Consider the following 10,482-nt stretch of genomic DNA (forward strand, 5'->3'; position numbering starts at 1 on the left):
AATTGGTGTTCTCCTCCATTTGTGTTTGCTGGTTCTACCCGATTGATCAAGTATGAGCATTTTCATATTTTTTGAGATGAGGGTTTGGGGTTTTGTGCCATTATGCTGGCCGTTTTGGCATACAATATCTAAACTTAATTATTTTTTTATTTTTGGAGTTTTTGTACCCAAAGGTCAAATGGGTTTTAATTTTGAAGTTTTCCAAATTTGGGGGATTTTACCTCATTTTGCATGCTACCCTATTTTCTTAGGTTTTCTTGGCATGAGATTGGTTGTGGACTAGTATCATTTATTTGGATGTTATTTATTCCTTTGTTACACCTTTATGTTTGCATTGGGATGCATGTCATATCTATACTATTGACTTTGTGTTCGGTTGAGTGATTTTATACCTATTGTTATGGTTTCTTTCAAACCTTTGTTCTTGTTTCGTGGACACTAGGATTTGTGTAGAATCCATACTACTAGATTGAGGTCGGTCATAATGTTTGGTGTTGTTGCATCATTGGAATTTGTGTAGATTCCATACTCTCGAATTGAGGCCGGTTGAGTGATTTCATGATGTGTGGTTTTATTGGTTCTTCAGATTCATGTAGAATCCATCCTCCCTAGTTGTTTTCGATTGAGCGTTGTTCTGCATTGTGTTCTCATCCTATCCTTATGTTATGATCTTTGTGATGGTGGTGTGCCACACACGAGTACATGCGCATAGATTTGTTGGGTGACTTGTGAGGCTCAACCTTCTGTGGTACATCCAAAAGTTATGATCATTAGGGTTGGGTTGGAAATATGCATTCCCATGAGCACTTGTCGTACAATGAGCACGGGTAGGGTAGGGTAGCATATGGAGGGGGCTTCTATCTTGCAACTTGGTGACCTTGTCCCATAAGGTTGGCATGAAGAAGTTTTAAGCAAGCGATAATTAAATAAAATGTGTGACTGGTAATAAAACTTAAGATAATAAAATATATGTGCGGGGCCCTCCATTGAGGAGTTGAAATGCACGATCCAAGCTTGGGCTTGTCAATGCCAAGCGACTCTCCATGATGTTAGCCCCTACTTAGTAGCCTATTGAGTGTCTGACCAGGACCTGTACTTCTTGCATTGTCATAGGTTCTTGGTTACAACCATCATACTACCTGGCATGAGTGCTAGCCATGGATGTTTGTTTTGTGTGTGTTTGTGGTTGGGTCATTATCTCCATCGACACAACGGGAGTGGACCTATGGGTGTCATGTGGTTGGGAGGTGTAGCTACCTTCACCACTGCTAGGGACTGGCGAATAGAGACGATCTTTTATCCTAGTGTGACCATTGCTGGATGTTTTCACTTGGTACTTCAGGTTCTAGAGTATACTTTCTTGTGATTTATTCTTTCATTGGAATGCTTGAATATCATGTTTAGATGATGTTAGTTTAATTGATGCATTATCATATTATGATGTTTAGCATATGACTAGATGATGTGAATTGTTGTATTGGGTTAGCTATTACTTATTTTTTTAGCATGTTAGATTTCCTTATTGTGATGATCAACATGTGATAGGTGATGTTATCTACTTGAAGGATTATCTTATCCTTTACTACTAGCATGTTAGATTTCCTTATGCTTATATTGTAGCATGTTTTAGTAGTGACGTTCCTGTTGGGACTAAAAATTGCATGGTCAATTTTGAGTACCATTGAGAAATTGAGCCCCATGAATGCTTTTGATGAGATTGTACCTAGCTGTACTTTTGAGCCCCATGAGGTGTTTAATGTTTCTAAAACCTTCCTTTTAGCCTATCCACACGTTCCATGAAGTTAAATCGCCATTCTGAGTCATTTCGTGAATTCTTATTTTGAGCTAGTGTCAAATCTACATTTTCACTTGTGTTAAATAGTGACAGGAGGCTATGTTTGCATCTGAATATCTTTAACCTAGAAATGTTTCATGATTTTTTGCTTTGAGAGTATCTAGTGTCCATACCTGAGACCTTATGTTTCAGATTTCAAGTCATTTCAAATCCATTTGACTAGGTTTTGAATCCCTCAAAGTTGGTCATTTACTATTTTTTGCATTTTTGTAGTTGCACATAATTTTGGGAGGCCTTGTTTGATGTGCTATAATTTTGACCCAATTGACCCATATGTTGAAATTCTTGTTGCATTGTATTGTAGGCATTAGAGACTTGTTATGTTTCAAAATTTATCTCATGACGAATCTATTTGATCAGTTTTCAAATGTGATTCCAAACACAATTTCTATCTTTTCACTAGTGTCAACATTTTCAAATTTGTTGGAACCCTTGTTTGGGATGTTATATCTCAAAATCTATGATAGGTGAGGTCAAATTGATTGTACCACTATGTTGGCCTCTGAAAATACTTTAAGTGTGTTAGTTTGCAAGTCTTGACAAATCCATTTGCACATTTTTCTAGGTCAATTCCATTTGCAAAAAATCACTTTTCTGACATTGTTTCTAGTTTGCAGAATCCAAGTAGCCTACTTTGACCACTCACCATTTGCGTCTTGCTATTCATCATGAGCCCAAATCGCAGATCTATACTCACCTCATGACAATGAACTAGCGTCCCAATTTTCGTCTTCCCATGTGTCCATCTGCCCAGTTTCCAAAGCCAAATTCAAACCCAATTTAGTGTTTTCTGACGTGTTTTCTTGCAGGCAGTTCTGAGAGGTCAACTCTGATAGAAAATATCTTTTGACCTCGAATTTTTCATGAGACGAGATTCGACAGGGTGAAAGTATGTGGAACAAGGTTTCAGTGTGCCACACTTCAGAGCCCGATTAGGTGTTTGGATCAAATTTTAAGGCCAGTTAATGGACCTCCTGACATGAAATTTACAATTTGTAAAAAAATAGTAAAATCAATTTTGAATGATTATTTAGAAGGTCGAATGTGTTTTGAATCAGCACGAGGTGGCCAGTGGATCAATTTGATGATTCAGTTGTTCAGAAATGAAATTTTTTTAGCTGGACCCAATTTGTGGCCCAACTAATTCCATCAAGTTAACATTGACTATAAAGGCTATCAATTGATTAATGGATATTTTTTATAGTGGGAGCATCAATAAATTTTGAATCAACTTTTAACACACAGTTGTGAGCTTCATTCCTAATTCGTGGGACATAGTTTATTTCTTCTGGTGCTGATGGCTTGTTGAAGTTGTGGATAGTTAAGTCAAATGAATGTATTCCAACTTTTGACCAGCACGAGGACAACATTTGGGCCTTGGTTGTTGGCAAGAAGACGAAATGCTTGCAAATGGTGGTAGTGATTCTCTTATAAATTTGTGACATGATTGTACTGTTGCAGATGAGGAAAAAGCTCTTCTTAAAGAGGCAAAAGAAACATTGAAAGACCAAGACATGGCAAATGCTCTAGCAGATACTAATTATGTCAAAGCAAGCTGCCAATTGAAGTCAATCAGCTCCACACATTGAAATACAAAGTTCTGGCTTTGTAAAGTATAATGCATAGAAACAAGTCCACACAATGATTAAGGGACGTCATTTAAAAGAGCAACCAACTTCCACATTTAAAGGAGAAGATTATGCAACCAAATCTGTCCATACAAGGAGTTCCCATGGCTTAGAAAAGAAAACCACCAAGGAAAAAATGTCCAGTAGAGCATGGAAGCCACAATCTTAAGACAGGGTGCCAGTCGGTGTAAGAGAGCAGGCTCCATCCACATTGAAGAAGGGAGTCCATGCATCAAAGCTGCCAAGTTTGAAGATGTAGTCAATTTCAAAGGCAGAATATGCATGAAGAAATAGAGGAGCAGCCACAAAGTTAGTGGTAGTCAAAACAAGCAGTCACTTAAGAAAAGTTCACATTGAGACAATAAAAACCAAAGACCACACCTTGTTAAAGGGAGGTTCACACATGTGTAGGGTGAGCTGTCCAGTGTATTTTCTTGCCAAACATTAGATTAAATGAAAAAGGCAGTGTCTATAAAAGAGACTCACGTATTAAAGCAGGGGAGCACATATACCAATAGACATGAAGTAAACCCACGCATCAAAAAACATAGTCTCACACTACAAACCATAGGCATAAAGGAATAAGGGTGTCTTCTAATAGTCAATGCCATAAACAAAAGAGTCATGGCATCAAAGAACAGATAAAAGTAGGAACATCAAATAACTCTCCATGCAATGTCAAGCATACACAATCAAAGATAGTGGAAGTCGGCATGCAAAGAAAAAACTACAAGGAGGTGGCAATGATGAGAGCACTAAGCCGCAGGTCAAGATCAATCAAACAAAAATCCAAAGCAGATCACACAATAGCAAGCAAACATAGGCGTATTAAAAATAATCCACACCAATGGGCAGAGATTCACAACAACTCCATGAAGAAGCAAAGATGTTATCAAGAATAGTCTACACATGAAAAAGTTTTTCCATCTAAGAAAAATTCAAAGGAGACCCCATGGAAAAGATATAAGCTGCTAGTCATACAAGAAAAAATGCAGTCAAAGAGAAGAATATGCAAAACTAATTATCCCACATTTCTCGTGGGAGAGACTTTATATATTTTTAAATATGAAAGAACTCAACATGTTTAATGTCTTAAGTAAAGGTCCTTTTGAAAGGCAAGTGTACATGTGCTACTATGGGACCTGACCTAGATGCGCTAGCTAGATGATGACATAAGCTAAAATTTGATGAAAGCTATAGAGATGATGATGTGGCACACATAATGGAGATGAAAGGAGATTGCGACACGTGTCCACATCCTATGGACAATGCTATCTTGCAAAACTAAGATGCTCGACTGTTAAAAAGTATGAGAATGCAGGATTTTGACAAGTGGTAATGGGTCTCGGGCATGATGATGTGGCAGGAAGTTCTTAGATCGTTACACGTGTCACGATCTAACGGTTGGAGCAAGCCCACTTTTCAAAGTTGCTCGAAAGATAGAAAATGCGGGTAAGCGAGTGAGTGCCACATGGAAATGACATGGTAGGTTGAGGTTGACCAATAATTGAGTGCCATGTGGCAGTCTGGTGACAATGTGCAAAAATCAACGAATCAAAAGCTGCCATGTGTCACAGAGGTCAAAGTTTGTTTGACCCGGATGGAGATAAGGGGAAAAATGAAAATAATTAAAATATCAAATATTTTAATATTTTCCCAAATTTAAATCGCTATGTGAGTTTTTAAATTCAAATGGGGTATTTTCCTAAAGTTTGAACTTTAGGACTTTTTTAAATTTTTGAAAAAATTTAAAATCAGAGTTGTAGACTCAACTAAGTGTTCTATTAGAGGAATATTTTTCAAACTAAGATTTAGAGGGTTCCCGGTATGCAAATATAGTAATATTATATATCGTTGGAACCGGGAGAAACTAAAATTTCCGATTCTGAGGTTAGTTTTTGCACATAATGCCACTAGTTCAAGCTATAGGAGGTTTTCTTCTAGATTCCTATTTTGAAACTATATTTAGGTGAGGAAGTTTAGAACTGATTTTTGACATGGTAATGACCTGAATATTAGTAAAAGACAATGAAAATGTAGTTTGGGTCAAATTCTGATCACATTCACTTAGTAAAAATTCAAATTTCACTAGAATTTCATAAAGTTTTTAGATATTTTGGTTGCAGAATGATTTTCATCATTGAACAGAGATATTTACAAGTTTGCTACAAAGTAATGATGAAAACAAAATCAGATCAAAATGGTAGAAAGAGGAAAGAGGTTTTTAGTTGCAGGAGATGGAATTCCAAATGGACACATGCTAGGCATAGATTAGATCCAAGAATTCATCTTCTCCTATATCTTTCTATCTTTCTTTCATTGTAAGGGTTCCAATTTGTTGTGACTGATAAACCAAAGGGTTCCAGTTTTGAGAAGAAAATCACTCACTACTGAGACACCATTCTTCAACACTTCTTCTTGTATGAGCAATATTTATGTTTTAATGCAGATAGTTTAGATTTGTTAGGTGATTTGTGAGTTAGTTTCTGTACATCTTTCATGTATTTGGTTTCAAGGAAAACAAATAAAGAGTAGCAAAGGGATTTAAATTCAGTTTTAATCATGTCTCTTGTTTGTGGGTCTATAACCTCTTTTAGTTTGTGAACAAAGAGCATAAACTAGGTTGCATTTTGTTTAGAATTGTATGTGATTGAAGTGTCTTTCTGATGGAACAAAGAACCATGTAATTTCTTGATGTTTATCACTGGGTTTATAGATTTCATGATAGGATAGTCTAATTATGGGATTCATTTTGATGCAAATGTCTATTCACAAGGTGAAAGATAGATCAGGGATCTTGATGTAGAAATATATCTGAGATTTCCAGAAGATGTATGGTTGTAATTCATTTAATTTTCCAATAGATAAGGCACTGATCAGAGATAGGATCATTAGGTTTTGTTGCTTATATTTGGGTCTTGCTGATATCAACATTATTAATCAAACACTTTTCCCCTTTCATGTTGAAGAGCTATAATACAATGCCCTCACTTAGCTTATGAGATTCATAGATTTGCATTTAGCTACTGTAGATCTATGTCATTTCATGGGTTATTAGGAGATATAAGGGGTTTTCATTTGCAGTAAATAGATTTAGGGATATGTTTTGCACTGGTATGATATCAATCGAATCTGAGGTCTACCCACCTAGGTCTTGTAGAGCCTAAAGTAGAAGAAGGGTCAAGCCTTATAGTGGTCCGATGTCTAAAATGGGATGTTGAAAATGGGAGTTAGCTGCCCCTAGATATGTCATATTCTCATTGGGATAATTGAAGACCCTCCAGTGTTTTCAAACACTAACAGTTCCTATTACAATAGTACTAATGATTTGATTAGTGGCTTGGGATGTTATGCATAGGGGATGGCTAGGATCCATGATGGTCTTATGATGCTATTGATGATTGGGAGGAACCACATACTTAGTTGTTTTGTTCATTACGATGTTATTTTTGTACATTACGATGTTGCTTATGTTCATTGCGATGTTGCTTTCAATACGTTCTTTACTGCTTTGGTTTAGATGGATAGATGTTCCTCTTTCTAGTTTTTTTTGCACTTGAGTGTTCATTCCTCGATTTATGTGGATTTGGTACTCCCTGGTGTGGATGTTTTCATGTTTTTATGCTTTTTATTTATGCTTTGTTATTGCACTAATGTGTTTTTCATGTGGAATGGTAGTTCCTCATGCAAGAATGTACTTCCTCATATGAGAATGTACTTCCTCGCATGAGAATGTACTTCCTCATGTAGGGAAGCAAAAGTTTGTGTGGCTTGCTATGAATCCTTACATAGTTTGGTGTGAATCCTCACATGGTGTCAGGCACATCCTCGTGCGAAGAAATGCACTTTCTTGTGCACTGATGCAAAATCTTGCACAAGACTCAAGACTAGTGCAATTTTCCACACAGGAAATAAGGAGCTATAAGGATTTGCTGAGGAAGTGAGACTTGAGACCAGTGTAGTTCCTCATGTGAGAAACAAGGAGCTGTAAGGCTTGGCCAAGGAAGTTTGAGAAGTTGGTTTTGGACACCTTATTGGTTTTCACACCTTTCTAGTTCAAAATAGTCTTTCTAAGGGGTTTAAAATATATTGTTTAAGTATAAGTTGACATATATTTTATTCCTTATAGTTAAGATATATTTTAATATATGCGATGAATTTTTTTAGATAGGTTTCAGATCTCTATAAGATAAAGATTCTAGAAAATTTTAGGATTTCTGACTTAGCCAAATTTTAGGGTTCTATATTTATACCCCAACATGGTGTTTTGTTGATGAGTGGTCATTTCTTTGAGCCCTCATCATGTGTGTGATTGTTGTTGGCCTCTATTTGCATGTGTTAGTTTGGTAGTTGCGTTTGAAGATTTGTTGGTTGCTGAGATTATGGAAAATTCTTCCATTGAAATCTTTGTGATCCCTGTATGATGTTGTCATGTGCATTCATACTTGTAAAAAAAAAATAAATCTTGGCTTGAATTGAATCCTTATTCCAAGGATCTCTAGGCAGTGCATTACAAAATATTCATAACACTTTGACACACAATATGGTGATCCAGAAACCTTCTAAATAGAAAGTAAAATTGAGGTGGGGATGATACCCACAAGATTTAGTATTGTAGTATAAAATTGGCCTATTAAGGCTTACAATGATCACTTTTGATGATCCACCCTGCTAGGAGCAATAAGGACTACTAGGTCCACCTTGTACAAGGATTTAAAAACATAAAATGGAGTATGCACTCAGTAAAGAGATCTACAAAAGACTGTTAAGTCTACCTTGTTAAAAGATTTAACTATTCCACCTATTAGGATGAACTAGTGGCTAATCTCTAATCTGTAACTTGATTTGTTGAATGAGATTCCTTTGAGTGTAATGATCACCTTGCTATGATAGATAAATTTTTGCTGCTCCTTATATTGTTGTAGCCTTTTACTTCACACTTTTGTTCTTCATATCATTTTTCACACATTACATATATATCAATCCAATTTATAAATCAACAAAGTTAGCTACAATACATGTTTACACAAAATACACAAAGTCAACCCAATTGCAAGAACTCTGGTTCTAAAGACTACCTTGGTGAGGTTTTAATACTTGACATCCACTATCAATGCTTGACATCATCATGCATTTCGTAGATATAGAAGCCTGGTCCATACTGATCACTTCCAAGTAGTCTAAACTTAGTTTGCATTGGTGACTCAATGAATACTACAAAACTCAACATATAAAATGAATCACTTGATTCACATTGCATAGCTAGGTCAATGCTATCACTATGAGCTCAATATAAAATAAATCATTTGGTTAACAATGAGTGACTTGGTCAATGCTAGATTCACATCACTAAAACTGTGAACTTGATAAGCACTGCACAAGTTGATTTGCACCGAGGAACTTGGTAAACACTAAGAAGCATAGTTTACATTGATAATCACCAACATAGTAAAAACTACTCAGTGCAAACTAAATACAGTTCTTGGAACTCTGTAGCAACTGTAGAACTTAGTAGAGTCTAAAATACTTGATTAACATTGTTAACTATACAATATGCTTGGTAGATACTTATTATCTAAATAAGTGTGTGTCGCTAATAAAAAACTTGACTGCAATGTCAATAATCTCCCTTGACATTAGTGACAAAAACACTTATCAATGAAAAATGAATTCTCAAAAAGTTTTAAAACAATCTTTATTCTCTATTCTATTTCTTCAACTTGGTAAAGTATCATGTTTTAGAGATTTTTCAAATTTTCTTTTGTAAGAGATATTTATCTGAATATCTGTACATATATATAATATGATGTTACTCCCCCATACATATATATACAATATAATTTACACATTATATACATCATCTCATCTTGTCCCCTTTATATGTCACATCTTCTCCCCTTTTACAATATGCTTTACATGTTATATAAATTTACATCTTCTCCCCCTTAACATATGTTATATACATTTTCTCCACCTTTTTGACATAAATGCCAAAATACAGTAATAGAAAAATGTGACAAGAAATCAGAATGTACCTTTAGAATTAGTGCCATTGTCTTGACCCAATTTTCTTGCAACACCTTGATTGTGTGCAATGCATTCTGTACTTCTGTTGATAGTTCTATCATGTGATCAACAATAGAGAAGTTGTTGTCATGGATGAGGGTTTTAGCATGTGCAATATGTTTTTGCAATGCACCCATGGAGAATCATGCCCTGTATGTCTACAAGTGTAGCTCTTATCCTAGCTTCTTCTTTTAGCAATTCTGCCTGTATGTTATTTGGAAATCTATTTTTTGTATAGTGGGAAAAACTATAGCTTAGGTCAAGTTGCAACTGTTGTGCAATTTCCTTTAGATCTTCATGAATCTTGGAGAGTTTATCTTTAATTTCCTTGGTGAAAATTTATGTGTCATAGAGTTTACCAAATAAAGAAGTTATATTGTTGCAAGAGGTCTCCAATGAGTCTAGGATAGTAGACAAATCTATTTGATGTATTACAATCTTCGATGCTACTAGCTCCAATACTTTATTCTCAAATTTCTTTTCTACTCTCTGCAACAATTTCTCTTGTCCATTCAAATCTTTGTTGAGTTTATGGACTACTTTTGCTAGCTGAGCCAAAATTGGTTGAAAAGTGTCAAACTTTGAGCTAAGTGCCTCTGCAAGAATATTCTTTGCATCTTCATGCACTTGGAATTCTTTATTTCTTTCCTCTCTAAGCGTCTGATGCTTAGCTTTCTTTTGAAGAATTTATCCTATTATGTGCATCTGATCAAGATTAAGATTGGAGATATCTCAATTTAGGATAACTATCTCCTCATCAAGATCAATGTCTTCTTCCTTTTCTTTTCCTTTACTCAAAGCTTTTGTACTCAATTGAGGCTTGGTGTCAATTATCCTTGTACTTATTATTTGCATGCTAGGAATATAAACAATAGTAGAAATAGTAGGATTGGCAGAAAAAGTAGATACTATACTTATTGAAGAAATACCTTG

Source organism: Cupressus sempervirens, chromosome 7 (assembly GCF_028749045.1).
Source record: "Cupressus sempervirens isolate cs-2001-9-10 chromosome 7, ASM2874904v1, whole genome shotgun sequence".
Lineage (NCBI taxonomy): Eukaryota > Viridiplantae > Streptophyta > Pinopsida > Cupressales > Cupressaceae > Cupressus > Cupressus sempervirens.